Raw genomic sequence first — 14628 nt, forward strand, 5'->3', positions numbered from 1 at the left:
AACCCCCTGCTCAAAGCAGGACCAATCCCCAATTAAATCCTTGCTTGTTCTCAGTCTGGAGTCTAAGAATAAAAGTTGTGAGATGTCACAACCTTCCCACAAGAGTATTTTGGGGTTTTCATCTAGCTTTTGTGTGCATATGTCATGATCATATGAGGAACACCCCCGCCTCAGCTCAGCCTGCCCCCCTTTTTAGACGGCAGCTCCCTGCATGATGGGAAATGCCATGGGCGCGCTCAGAGGAGGTTTGTGGCAGGAAGGGAAAGGACGACTGGGCAGGAAACAGAGCAGCAGAGAGATGGTGGGGAAGCAGCTGCAGTGGGACAGGATAGAGCTGTGGGCTGCCGGGGAGGGGGGGGGGGAGTGTCTGGCAGAATCCAGCACCCCTCACCCCCATGCAGCTGCAGCAGGACCTGACAAGGGGGTGGTTTTGGCAGAATCCAGCCCTCCTGCCCTCGGTGCAGTGGTATTAGAGAATGACTTCCTTCCTAGCAGCCGCCCATCAGAGACAGGATGCTGGGGCGGATGGGCCCATTCTGCTTCGCTGGTTCCCAGGCCACAGGCGAGGTTCCGGTGTTCTCACAGGGGCCGGGCACCCTCGGGCGCCCATGAGCCGTGGGGGGGTGTGTGGGAGCGCACACAGGCCCAGTGGCAGGGCCAAGAGGGTGATAGTGGTTGATCCTGGTTATTGCTGCCCTGCCTTGGGCTGCAGTGCTGGACAAATACTGCTGCTCTAACAGCAGGGCCCTAGGGAACTGCCACCCAGGGAGGCAGTGGGTTGTAATGGTTAGAGCAGTGGGGCTGGGAGCCAGGATGCCTGGGTTCTATCCCCAGCTCTGGGAGGGCAGTGGGGGCTAGTGGATTAGAGACCCAAAAGAGTTTATGGTCAAAGAGCTTCAAGGCTTGACGTGCAGCCTCTAGAGTGTGATTCCCATGGGATGGGACTTGCACAATTCCCCCTCCCCCCCCCCACATGCAGGGCTATCTTTGTTCCAACAGGTGAGGAAACTGAGGCACAGAGAGCCAGAGTGGCTTACCCAGCAAGTCATTCCAACTACTAGACTCACTCCTCTCCCAGAGCTTGGGTAGATCCCAGGAGTCCTGACTCCCAGCCTCCCTGTTCTGCCCACTAGACCCCACTCCCCTCCTACACCCAGGCACAGACCGCAGGAGTCCTGACCCCATCACCTGCTCTAACCACCAGACTATGCTACCTCCCTGGGAGGCGGTTCCTGGTGGTGCTAAGTGGGTCTGAGGCGTGCCGTGTAATTGCCCAGCCTGGGTCTCTGTAATAAGTCTGTCTGGCCCCTCCCTGCCCATGGTCTGAGGTGTGCAGGGAACGTGGGAGCCCTGCACACCCCAGGAACGTGGGGAGGACACGGAGGGGCCCAGGGAGGAGACGGAAATCTCCTGGATGGAGACACCCTGTGCATGTATCTACACGTGCTCATGCAGCTTTCCACTTGGGGTTGGGGCTCAGGACGCCGGGGTTCTCTCTCTGGCTGGAGCAGGGGTGAGGTGGGGGCAGGGGTGTGTGTGTGTAAATTGTGTTTCTATGTTGTTGAATTCTAGCGTTTGTGTGTTTGTGGGTGTGCACACACACACACACACTCTCTCTCTCTCCCCCCACCCGCCCTGGGAGTCGGGGGGAGGGGGGCTGTGTTGCCTCTCCCAGGTGAGGGATTCTGTCCCAGGCCAGGTGGGGGATTCTCCTCCCTGGCGAGGGGAAGGGAGATGAGTCCTCTCCTGGGGGGCACAGGGAGGGGTGCATTACGGGGGGGGCTGGCCCCCATGCAGGCTCCCCCCCCCCAGCTCAGCCCTGGCTGCACATGGGCTGACATGCCCGCGGCTCAGGGAGGTGGCCTGGGAAAATGGCAAGCCGCTCCCGGCCACTCATGTCCCCCGCCCAGGGCGGTGGCTCCAACGCTGGGTGCGGCGCCAGGCTGGGGCGTGGGGGCCGCTGGCATGTGCCCCAAAGGACTTTGTAAGGATTTCCTGGAGGGGCACAGGGGGCTCCAGGCGAGTCTTCCCCGTGCAGAGGTTTGAAGGGTATTTTATGGGGGGGGATATGGAGGGTACATGATGTAGTGATGGGGGGCAGGCAGGGGCACGTGTGGGGAGGTGGGACAGTTGTATATAAGGCAGAGCCTGTTTGGGGGAAGGCAGGTACTATTTTTTGAGGGCAGAGGGGCTGGGAGCCAGGACTCCTGGGTTCTATGCCTGGCTCTGGAAGGGGAGTGGTGTCTAGTGGTTGGGGGGGGGGGGCTAGGAGCCAGGACTCCTGGGTTCTATGCCTGGCTCTGGAAGGGGAGTGGTGTCTAGTGGTTGGGGGGGTGGGGCTAGGAGCCAGGTCTCCTGGGTTCTATGCCTGGCTCTGGAAGGGGAGTGGTGTCTAGTGGTTGGGGGGGTGGGGCTAGGAGCCAGGACTCCTGGGTTCTATGCCTGGCTCTGGAAGGGGAGTGGTGTCTAGTGGTTGGGGGGGGCTGGGAGCCAGGACTCCTGGGTTCTATGCCTGGCTCCGGAAGGGGAGTGGTGTCTAGTGGTTGCGGGGGGGGGGTTAGGAGCTAGGACTCCTGGGTTCTATGCCTGGCTCGGGGAGAGTGGTGTCTAGTGGTTGGGGGGGGGGGGGGGACTAGGAGCCAGGACTCCTGGGTTCTCTCCTTGGGAGGAGTGGATGTTGCGAGGGGAAAGGAGCTTCCAATCTCTCTGAGGCAGCAGCTGCCTCCTCCACCCCCAAGGCCGCGCCTGCTTCCTCTTCCTCTTGAGGCCCAGCCAACCCCTCCAAGCGCAGCCTGTACAGACAGGAAGGGCTCCAAGCCTGTGGGGGGGGTGAAACTTGGGGGGGGAGCCTTGAACAATGGGGGGTGGGGTAGCCCCCCCTGCTCTGTAGTAACCCCTTCCCTCCTGCTCTCCAGCTCCCGCAGGGGAAGGGGCCCAGGCCATTGCAGAGCTATGGGGGGAGGGCGTGGCAGGTAGAGAGGGGGGCACACCCCTGTGGGGGCTGCTAGGGCATCTGTTATCGGCTGGCACCTACAGGCAGGCTCGTGGTTACAGCAGGGGAAGGGGCTGGGAGGGAGCCAGGACTCCTGGGTTCTAGCCCAGCTCTGGGAGGGGAGTGGGGTGGAGTGGTTAGAGCGGGGAGGGAGGGGGGAGTTGGGAGCCAGGGCTCCCTCCCCAGCTCTGGGAGGCAAGTCAGGGGGATAGAGGGAGGGGACTGGGAGCAGAGCTGCATTTCTGGGTGCAGCCATCAGCCCGGGGAGGTGTGTGTGTGGAGGGAGATGTCTGCTGATGACACCCCCACCCTGTGTCTTCCCTAGGCCGGTCACTCTCACGGCCCCATGGGCAGCTGCCTATGGGGCCCTGGCCCAGCATCCGACCTTTGGAGCCAGCGGGGTGGGTGCAGAGGGGTTTGCTCCATGGGTCATTGCCCAGCGAGCTGGGGCCTGTCCCAAAGCAGGACAGTCTGGGGGGGCACTAGACCAAACACAGGATCCACACAACCCTCTAGTAGAGCTAAACTGATGTGGGGCAGGGGAATGGGAGACAGGCCTCCTGGTTCTCTGAGGGGAGTGGTGTCTAGGGGTTAGAGCAGGTTAGTGCTGCAGGGGGATGGGTAGGCTGGGAGTCAGAACTCCTGGATTCCGGCTATGTGTGTCTGTGGGGGGGGGGCTATTTACCTCCCTAGTACTGCCAGCCCAAAGCTCTGGGTCTGCCCCCCCCCCCACTCTGTCCAGTGCTGGGCTCCATCCCCGGGTTGGCCGTGCGGTGCCCAGCTAGGTCCGTGTGGCTGGGCTGGTGGGGTCAGGGGCTGGCTTGGCAGGGCTGGGCGCTCCCCTCCCTGGAATGGGGGAACACGCCCACGCGCCCCAGATGAAGCCGCCCCGCCCCGGGGCCACAGGCTGAAACTGTCAGTGACTGAACCGGCCGCTCCGGTCTGCGCCCTGGCTCTGCGTGGGAAGCGGGAGTGCCGGGCGCCGGCCTCAGAGCCGAGCAGCGGGGCCAGAACCCAGGCGTCCTGACTCCCAGCGTCCCCTGCTCCAACCACTAGGCAGCGACGTGTGGCAGCAGGCGAATCTAGGTCAGCATGGAGCTGGCGGGGCCCTGCCCCACAGCTCGTTGGGACCTGGGAGCCGAGATGGAGCAAGACTGGGAGGGGTGGACGTGTTGGTGCCTGGCTGTTCTCCCCTGCACCCCACATGCCAACCTAGTGACAGAGCCTCGGCCCTGCCCCCCAGCCGAGCTCCCCAGAAGGTGTGTGGGGGAGGGAGGTCCCTGGCTCCCCGGGCGGGAGGGACAGCCAAGAAGAAGCAAGAAGTTTCCATGGTTAAAATAGACTCTGATGTGTGTGTGTGTGTGGGGGGTTACTCTCCCTCTTAAAGACACAGTTCCCCCCACAGTGCCCCCCCTGAGTTCTCCACAGAGCTTCGGGGGGGAATCTTGGCACCTCACCAAGCAGGCCCCAGGACAGACATGGGGACATGGGGGGGGCTCCGTAGTAAGGGTGCTGGGCTGTGAGCCACTTTTGGCATGGGCAGTGGGGGCCTTGGTACTCTACATGCTCCCCCCAAGATCCTGGCTCTGATGTGCCCCCCCTCACATCCTGTGTCCCCAACCCGCCTCACACCCAGGTCACTGTGGGGACATTGACCCCGATGCAGCTTGTACCAGGGTGTGTCTGCCAAGGGGGCTGGTTTCTCTGGTGGGGGGGGGGTCCCCAGTGCTGGGCTGGGGGGCAGGGAACTGATGTTTCCGCCTAGTAACACAATGGCCAGGCCATACACCTGCCTGGGGAGGGGGGATGATCCCCACTCCAGGTAGGGGGAAAGGCTGAGCCACCAGTCCCGCTGCCCCCGGGGTTTTGCGCGTGAACCCCGGGGGCTTGGCGGGAGTGGGGCTGAGCTGTGAGGAGAACAGGGCTGGGGCCAGGACACTTGGGTGCTTCTGCCCACTGGCTCTGGGAGGGGAGTGGGGTGTAGTGGTTAGAGCGGGGGAGGGCGGGGGCGGCTCGGAGCCAGGACGCCTGGGTTCTGTCCCCGACTCTGACTCGGCTTGTCTGCGTAACCTTCGGTGGGTGGCTTCAGCCCCCTCCCCCACCCCTTTAAAAAGTGCTTCGAGCCCCTCCAGTGCCAAATGCTGCGGGCAAACACGCAGCATTCCCGCGCCGCCCTAAAAACGGGGCGTCCCTGGTGATGGCCTGACCATGGCCCCTCACTCCCGACCCGCAGCCCCCCGCGCCCCCCCCCCCAGCTCCGCCGGCTCCCCTCGCCCCCGACCCGCAGCCCCCCGCCAGTCCGGCCCTGCCCCCCCCCAGCTCCGCCGGCTCCTCTCGCCCCCGACCCGCAGCCCCCCGCCAGTCCGGCCCTACCCCCCCCAGCTCCGCCGGCTCCTCTCGCCCCCGCAGCCCCCGGCAGCCCGGCCTGGCCCCCCCCAGCTCCGCGGGCTCCCCTCGCCCTCGACCCCGACCCGCAGCCCCCCGCTAGCCCGGCCCTGCCCCCCCGCCCCAGCTCCTCTCGCCCCCACAGCCCCCGCCAGCCCAGCCGCCCCCCCCAGCTCCGCCGGCTCCCCTCACTCCGAACCCGCAGCCCCCCGCCAGTCCGGCCCCGCTCCCCTCGCCTCCGCAGCCCCCCGGCAGCCCGGCCCCAGCTCCCCTCGCCCTCGCCCCCGACCCGCAGCCCCCCGGCAGCCCGGCCTGGCCCCCCCCAGCTCCGCGGGCTCCCCTCGCCCTCGCCCCCGACCCGCAGCCCCCCGCTAGCCCGCCCCAGCTCCTCTCGCCCCAGCTCCTCTCGCCCCCACAGCCCCCCGCTAGCCCGGCCGCCCCCCCCCAGCTCCGCCGGCTCCCCTCACTCCGAACCCGCAGCCCCCCGCCAGTCCGGCCCCGCTCCCCTCGCCTCCGCAGCCCCCCGGCAGCCCGGCCCCAGCTCCCCTCGCCCTCGCCCCGACCCGCAGCCCCCCGCCAGCCCGGCCTGGCCCCCCCCCAGCTCCGCCGGCGCCCCTCACTCCGGACCCGCAGCCCCCCGCCAGCCCGGCCCTGCCCCCCCCAGCTCTGTTGCTCTTGCAGGGGCAGGAGGCGGGATTTTACTGGAAGTGACGCCGGGGGCGGGGGCGGGGGCGGGGGGGGCGGGTCATTGTCCCGAGTCCCGCCAGCCCCGGGGGGGGCGGGGACCGGATGAGCTCGCAGCTGTTCGCTGGAGCGAACCTAGGCCGACAGCGCCACCTAGCGGCGGTAACGTGCCTAGCACCCCCCATGAAGCGTGGGACCCATGGTGGTGGGGGGGTAAGACCCAGACCCATGACCTCGGAGCTAGGACGCCTGGGTTCTCTTCCCAGCGCTGGGTGCGGAGTGGGGGAGGGGGGCCTCAGGACTCCTGGGTTCTAGTCCCCTCCCCCACTTATGCAGTCGACCCACCCTGCCATGCTGCATGACCTCAGCTGTCAGTGGCCTGGAGGAAAGGTTGCCCGGGGTCGGGGGCATCCCCATCGCCATGGCTCCTACCGTAGCGAGGCCCAAATTCCCCACTAGCAAGTCACCTGCCAGCTCCCCCCAGCACCGTCTGCCTCCCACTCACCCGTCGGGGTGAGACGCAGGTACCAGCGGCTCGTGCTCGCCTGCCTGTGGCCACCGTGACCAGCTCCTACAGAGCCACGTGTGTGCCCCTTGGGCATGACCCCTGGCCGCACGCCAGCGGAAGGACCCTGGCCTGCAGCCTGCGCCCTGCCAGCCCCGCTGTGCCAATGGCTGTGGAGGGATGGCGCAGGGGTTGGGGTCACTAGCAAGGGACTCGGGTTCAATGCCCTTCTCTGCCACAGACTCACTGTGTGACCTTGGGGCACTCACTTAGCCTCTCTGTGCCTCGGTTTCCCCATCTGTACAGTGGGGATAGTAGCCCTGCTCTGCCTTACATGGGGCAGGGTTGTGACGATAAATAGCGTAACGACTGCGAGGGGCTATGACACTCCGGCCATGGGGGCCTGTATACGTACCTTGGCCAGTGGTTTTCAACCCTAGTGATCTGCAGCCCGTGGCTCAGATTTCCACAGGGGGCTCACCTCCATTTGACATGTTTGAGGGGGTCTGCAGCTGAAGGAAGATTGAACAGCACGTCCTGCGGCAGCACCTGGAGTCACACATGGGCGGTGACGCTGCCCTTCCATCAGCCGTGGCCTGAGTGCACAACGGTAGCACGCTGCTTCGCCAGAGGGGTGCCATCCCATCAAACGAGGCCAGAATCTGCATGTGTGTGTGTGTGTGCGGGGGGGGGGTCGGGCTAGCTGCTGGCATGGCAGTGCTGGAATTGGGGCCCCCTGCCCCCCATACACTGAGCTGCAGAGTTAAAAAGTTGGCAGGAAGGCAAGGGTTAACGCTGTCCAGTGACGCCATCCAGGAGTCCTGGCTTCCAACAACCGCCCCCCTGCGCCAACCACTCGCCATCACTCCCCTCCTAGAGCTGGGGAGAGATGGCCCACAAGCCCCAGCTCCTGGCCCCCCAGCTCCACTCTAACCACTGGATCCCACTACCTGGGTGTAGGATCCAGAAGTCCTGACTCCAACCCCCGCCCCTGACCTTGCTCTAACCCCCAAACACCACCCAGGCTGTGTGGGCCGGAAAAGCCAGCCCTGTGTTAACCCCTTAGCGACACCCATGTTAGCCCCCTAGTGCAGGCCACGCAAGCTGCCACATGAGCCCTGGCTCGCTGGTCGAGGTGAGCCCCAGGCGCCTGTGTGACCCTGCTCGGTGCCTCATGGCCTGTCCACACTGGGCTGATGGTTAGCTACTGGCTCAGCTCTCGTCTCATACAGGAGTCAAGCACCCGTGGCTGCGGTGGTGTGGCTCGTGGCCCAGAGCCCAGCCTGTGGCCCTTTGAAGGCAGCGGGAGACTTGCCCTTTACCTCAGTGGCGGCAGGAGCTGCTCTTCACGGCGCTCCCACCCCGTCCCCGCTTTGTGTTTTACGCCAGCAGCATGAAAGTGGCGTGAGTGTCCCGGTCATCGGCCCGCCCGCGAGGAGGCCGAGTTTAAAGCCACGGCGGTGAAGGGACCCCGCGCTGGGGTGACAGTGAACCCAGGACTGGAATCCGGTAGATTCCTGAGCGCTGTGAAAGGTTGGTAATTCTGAGCTGACGTAACACATGCCTGGGCTCTTCGTCCCCATGCCCCAGCCATGCCTGCAATGAGCTAAGACTGCCCTTCAGGGCTCTGTTGCTAAGTTTGCTGAGCCCTTTGGAGTTTGTCGGTCCAAATCACCACTGAGACGCGTGGCATAAAATCTGTGGAGCTAAGCAGCAGTGCTGCTCACCCCCCACTTTCTGGTACTTGACAATGGTTTCAAGGCTGGTTCACGGGGGCAATGAGCAGCAGATGGTAGCTTACACTGGAGCAGAGCCTTCAAAGCCACTGAGCCAGATTCTCCCCTCATGTAAACCGGTGCAAACCCAGTGAGGTTGGTGGGACAGTGATGTGAGACTGCAGTCAGGCTGGCTGCCTTTACACGTGTCAGGGACAACAGAGCATGGCTCTTGAGGGGTATGGACCAAGGTAACTGGGTCAAAGCCATGTCCATAGAGTCAGAGGTGAGTCCAGCTTTATGCCAATGAATCTGGCTCGGTGGGCTGGCTGCCTTCCTCTGAACAGCTCCATAAAGATCCGCCCCACAGCCATCAGCACCACGGATGAATTTGACGGCTCAGAGCAGATACCCAGTTGAAAATCCAGCACGACACTGAGCAGGTTGCAGCTGCCCTTAGCCTTAGCATGGCAGCCTGGAGCAATGCTGTGCCTGGAGAGGGCATGTTGGGCTCTGTAGTTTTGGGGGGACACCCACCTGCCTTGGAGATTACAGGCTGCAGGGGTCAATGAGCCAGATCAAGGAAGCACCTGGCGTGCCGGGAACTGCTAGACGCTGCCCCTGGGGTTGAGCGAACCAGCTGCACAGTTAGATCTGCCAGGGAAGGGACGTGGAAGGGGACTAAGCAGCTATCCAGCGATCATCATGTCAGGAGACATTAAATCAATGGTGTGCACCTCATGCTCTGTCTTAACTACACCCCAGCCACCGGCCAATGCTCCTTATGCTGGCCCACTCACTGCTGGAAATGGGCGTCATTCGGTCGGCTTCTTCGGTGGAGCTCCGTCCATTTCCACCGGCTGATGGGTTGGTGCTGTCTCTCCTTGCTGCCTCCAGGATGGGCCCTTGTAGGGCTTTCTCCCTTAACCCCATCCAGAGAGGCGGGACGGAGTGGACTCTGCGTAGTTTCGTAGGGGTGTTGCCACGGTGGGTGGGTCAGGGTCCAGCTCCGGATGTGACTCCTGAGGTTGTTTTGTTCCAAGCGCCAGGTCTGCCACCACCAGGGCATAATCTCAGGGGTGCTTCCTCCCCTAGCCTTGATGTTTAGATCGATGTGAACGGACTCAAATGGGGTCACTGCTGATTTACACCAGCCGAACACCTCAAGATTAAAGCTAGATGGGATCAATCTGACCTGCTGCAGAACACAAGTCAGAGAACCCAGCCAGAAAGTCCTGCACAGCGTCCGAGAACACCTGGTGGAGCAGGAGCAGAACTCTGAGAGCCAGAGAAATCGAGACCCCAGGGTCAGGTCCTCCTTGGCAAAGCAGTTCAGCATCTGCTTGAGTGGTTTGCTAAACTGGGGATTTAAGCACCAGAGGGGTGTGAACAGGGATGGATGGATACGGATAGACAGATCCACAGACAGATAGATCTGTGTGGGGAGGGAAAGGATAGAGCTGCATAGAGCCGGATGGACAGATCTGTAGGGGATGGATAGATGGACATGGGTGGAGAGATCTGTATAGGGATGGATAGATTGAGATGGGTGGAGAGATCTGTATAGGGATGGATAGATAGAGAGGGATGGAGAGATCTGTATAGGGATGGATAGATGGAGATGGGTGGAGAGATCTGTAAAGGGATGGATAGATAGAGAGGGATGGAGAGATCTGTAGGGGATGGATAGATGGAGATGGGTGGAGAGATCTGTATAGGGATGGATAGATATAGATGGGTGGAGAGATCTGTACAGGGATGGATAGATATAGATGGGTGGAGAGATCTGTACAGGGATGGATAGATAGAGAGGGATGGAGAGATCTGTAAAGGGATGGATAGATGGAGATGGGTGGAGAGATCTGTATAGGGATGGATAGATAGAGAGGGATGGAGAGATCTGTATAGGGATGGATAGATAGAGAGGGATGGAGAGATCTGTAAAGGAATGGAGAGATGGAGATGGGTGGAGAGATCTGCATAGGGATGGATAAATGGAGACGGGTGGAGAGATCTATATAGGGATGGATAGATATAGATGGGTGCAGAGATCTGTAAAGGGATTGATAGATGGAGATGGGTGGAGAGATCTGTATAGGGATGGATAGATAGAGAGGGATGGAGAGATCTTTAAAGGGATGGATAGATGGAGATGGGTGGATAGATCTGTAGGGGATGGATAGATAGAGAGGGATGGAGAGATCTGTAGGGGATGGATAGATGGAGACGGGTGGAGAGAGCTATATAGGGATGGATAGATGGAGATGGGTGGATAGATCTGTAGGGATGGAGAGATAGAGAGGGATGGAGAGATCTGTATAGGGATGGATAGATAGAGAGGGATGGAGAGATCTGTAAAGGGATGGATAGATGGAGATAGGTGGAGAGATCTGTATAGGGATGGATAGATAGAAAGGGATGGAGAGATCTGTAGGGGATGGATAGATGGAGACGGGTGGATAAATCTGTAGGGGATGGATAGATAGAGAGGGATGGAGAGATGGAGACGGGTGGAGAGATCTGTATAGGGATGGATAGATAGAGAGGGAAGGAGAGATCTGTAAAGGGACGGATAGATAGAGAGGGACGGAGAGAGCTGTATATGGATGGATAGATGGAGATGGGTGGATAGATCTGTAGGGGATGGATAGATAGAGAGGGATGGAGAGATTTGTAGGGGATGGATAGATGGAGACAGGTGGAGAGAGCTATATAGGGATGGATAGATGGAGATCAGTGGACAGATCTGTAGGGATGGATAGATAGAGAGGGATGGAGAGATATGTAAAGGGATGGATAGATGGAGATGGGTGGAGAGATCTGTAGGGGATGGATAGATAGAGAGGAATGGAGAGATCTGTATAGGGATGGATAGATGGAGATGGGTGGATAGATCTGTAGGGGATGGATAGATGGAGATGGGTGGATAGATCTGTAGGGATGGATAGATAGAGAGGGATGGAGAGATCTGTAGGGGATGGATAGGTGGAGACGGGTGGAGAGATCTGCATAGGGATGGATAGATGGAGACGGGTGGAGAGATGGAGACGGGTGGAGAGATCTGTATAGGGATGGATAGATAGAGAGGGAAGGAGAGATCTGTAACGGGACGGATAGATAGAGAGGGACGGAGAGAGCTGTATATGGATGGATAGATGGAGATGGGTGGATAGATCTGTAGGGGATGGAGAGATAGAGAGGGATGGAGAGATTTGTAGGGGATGGATAGATGGAGACAGGTGGAGAGAGCTATATAGGGATGGATAGATGGAGATCAGTGGACACATCTGTAGGGATGGATAGATAGAGAGGGATGGAGAGATATGTAAAGGGATGGATAGATGGAGATGGGTGGAGAGATCTGTAGGGGATGGATAGATGGAGATGGGTGGATAGATCTGTAGGGATGGATAGATAGAGAGGGATGGAGAGATCTGTATAGGGATGGATAGATATAGATGGGTGGAGAGATCTGTATAGGGATGGATAGATAGAGAGGGATGGAGAGATCTGTATAGTGATGGATAGATAGAGAGGGATGGAGAGATCTGTAAAGGGATGGATAGATAGAGAGGGATGGAGAGATCTGTAAAGGGATGGATAGATGGAGATGGGTGTAGAGATCTGTATAGGGATGGATAGATAGAGAGGGATGGAGAGATCTGTAGGGGATGGATAGATGGAGACGGGTGGATAAATCTGTAAAGGGATGGATAGATAGAGAGGGATGGAGAGATCTGTAAAGGGATGGATAGATAGAGAGGGATGGAGAGATCTGTAGGGGATGGATAGATGGAGATGGGTGGAGAGATCTGTATAGGGATGGATAGATAGAGAGGGATGGAGAGATCTGTATAGGGATGGATAGATAGAGAGGGATGGATAGATGGAGACAGGTGGAGAGGGCTGTATAGGGATGGATAGATAGAGAGGGAAGGAGAGATCTGTAAAGGGATGGATAGATAGAGAGGGATGGAGAGATCTGTAAAGGGATGGATAGATAGAGAGGGATTGAGAGATCTGTAGGGGATGGATAGATATAGATGGGTGGAGAGATCTGTACAGGGATGGATAGATAGAGAGGGATGGAGAGATCTGTAAAGGGATGGATAGATAGAGAAGGATGGAGAGATCTGTATAGGGATGGATAGATAGAGAGGGATGGAGAGATCTTTAAAGGGATGGATAGATGGAGATGGGTAGATAGAGCTGTAGGGGATGGATAGATAGGGATGGAGAGATCTGTAGGGGATGGATAGATGGAGATGGGTGGAGAGAGCTGTATAGGGATGGATAGATAGAGAGGGATGGATAGATGGAGACGGGTGGAGAGATCTGTAAAGGGATGGATAGATAGAGAGGGATGGAGAGATCTGTAGGGGATGGATAGATAGAGAGGGATGGAGAGATCTGTATAGGGATGGATAGATATAGACGGGTGGAGAGAGCTATATAGGGGATGGATAGATATAGATGGGTGGAGAGATCTGTACAGGGGTGGATAGATATAGATGGGTGGAGAGATCTGTATAGGGATGGATAGATAGAGAGGGATGGAGAGATCTGTAAAGGGATGGATAGATGGAGATGGGTGGAGAGATCTGTAGGGGATGGATAGATGGAGATGGGTGGAGAGATCTGTAGGGGATGGATAGATGGAGACGGGTGGAGAGATCTGTAGGGGATGGATAGATGGAGATGGGTGGAGAGATCTGTAGGGGATGGATAGATGGAGACGGGTGGAGAGAGCTATATAGGGATGGATAGATGGAGACAGGTGGAGAGACAGACAGTTACTTTTTCCTGTAACTGGTGTTCTTCAAGATGTGGCCATTCCACAATAGGGGTATGTGCTTGCCACGTGCACTGGTGTTAGAAGTTTTTCCTCTAGCACTGCCCATTGGGGAGCGCCCCAGCGACCCTTGGAGTGGTGCCACCGTGGTGCGGAAGAAGGGGCACTGCGCGCTCCCCCCACCCTCAGTTCCTTCTTGCCAGATGACTCCGACAGTGGGGAAGGAGGGCGGGATGTGGAATAGACGTGAGCAAGACATCGCGAAGAACACCAGTTACAGAAAAGGTAATCGTCTTTTCTTAGAATCATAGAATCATAGAATATCAGGGTTGGAAGGGACCCCAGAAGGTCATCTAGTCCAACCCCCTGCTCGAAGCAGGACCAATTCCCAGTTAAATCATCCCAGCCAGGGCTTTGTCAAGCCTGACCTTAAAAACCTCTAAGGAAGGAGATTCTACCACCTCCCTAGATAACGCATTCCAGTGTTTCACCACCCTCTTAGTGAAAAAGTTTTTCCTAATATCCAATCTAAACCTCCCCCACTGCAACTTGAGACCATTACTCCTCGTTCTGTCATCTGCTACCATTGAGAACAGTCTGGAGCCATCCTCTTTGGAACCCCCTTTCAGGTAGTTGAAAGCAGCTATCAAATCCCCACTCATTCTTCTCTTCTGCAGACTAAACAATCCCAGCTCCCTCAGCCTCTCCTCATAAGTCATGTGTTCTAGACCCCTAATCATTTTTGTTGCCCTTCGCTGGACTCTCTCCAATTTATCCACATCCTTCTTGTAGTGTGGGGCCCAAAACTGGACACAGTACTCCAGATGAGGCCTCACCAATGTCGAATAGAGGGGAACGATCACGTCCCTCGATCTGCTCGCTATGCCCCTACTTATACATCCCAAAATGCCATTGGCCTTCTTGGCAACAAGGGCACACTGCTGACTCATATCCAGCTTCTCGTCCACTGTCACCCCTAGGTCCTTTTCTGCAGAACTGCTGCCGAGCCATTCGGTCCCTAGTCTGTAGCGGTTCTTCGAGAGATTGCTCATGTGCATTCCACAGTAGGTGATTCCAAGCGATATCGGTTGGAGGTGGGAGGAGTTCACAGACACTCGGGACGGAGCACGGCCCTGCCGAACCCGGCATCCTCCCTGGTCTGGGAGACGATCGCATAATGCAAGGTGAACGTGTGGACCGATGACCATGTGGCAGCCCTGCAAATGTCCTGAACAGGGACATGAGCTAGAAAGGGGGCCGACCAGGCTTGCGCCCTTGTGGAGTGCGCTCTTGCAATAGGTGACGGGGGCACTCCTGCCTGATCGTAACAAGTGTGGAGACATTAAGTGATCCAGCGGGAGAGCCGCTGAGTGGAGATCAGCCGACCCTTCATGCGCGTGGCTGTGGCAATAAACAGCTGAGTAGACTTCCTGAACGGTTTTGTCTGTTCCAGGTAAAAAGCCAGGGCGCCTCTCACATCCAGCATGTGAAGGTGATGCTCCTCACTAGACACGTGGGGCTAGGGACAGAGCCCCGGAAGGAAAATGTCCTGGCT

Source organism: Lepidochelys kempii, chromosome 20 (genome assembly GCF_965140265.1).
Source record: "Lepidochelys kempii isolate rLepKem1 chromosome 20, rLepKem1.hap2, whole genome shotgun sequence".
NCBI lineage: Eukaryota > Metazoa > Chordata > Testudines > Cheloniidae > Lepidochelys > Lepidochelys kempii.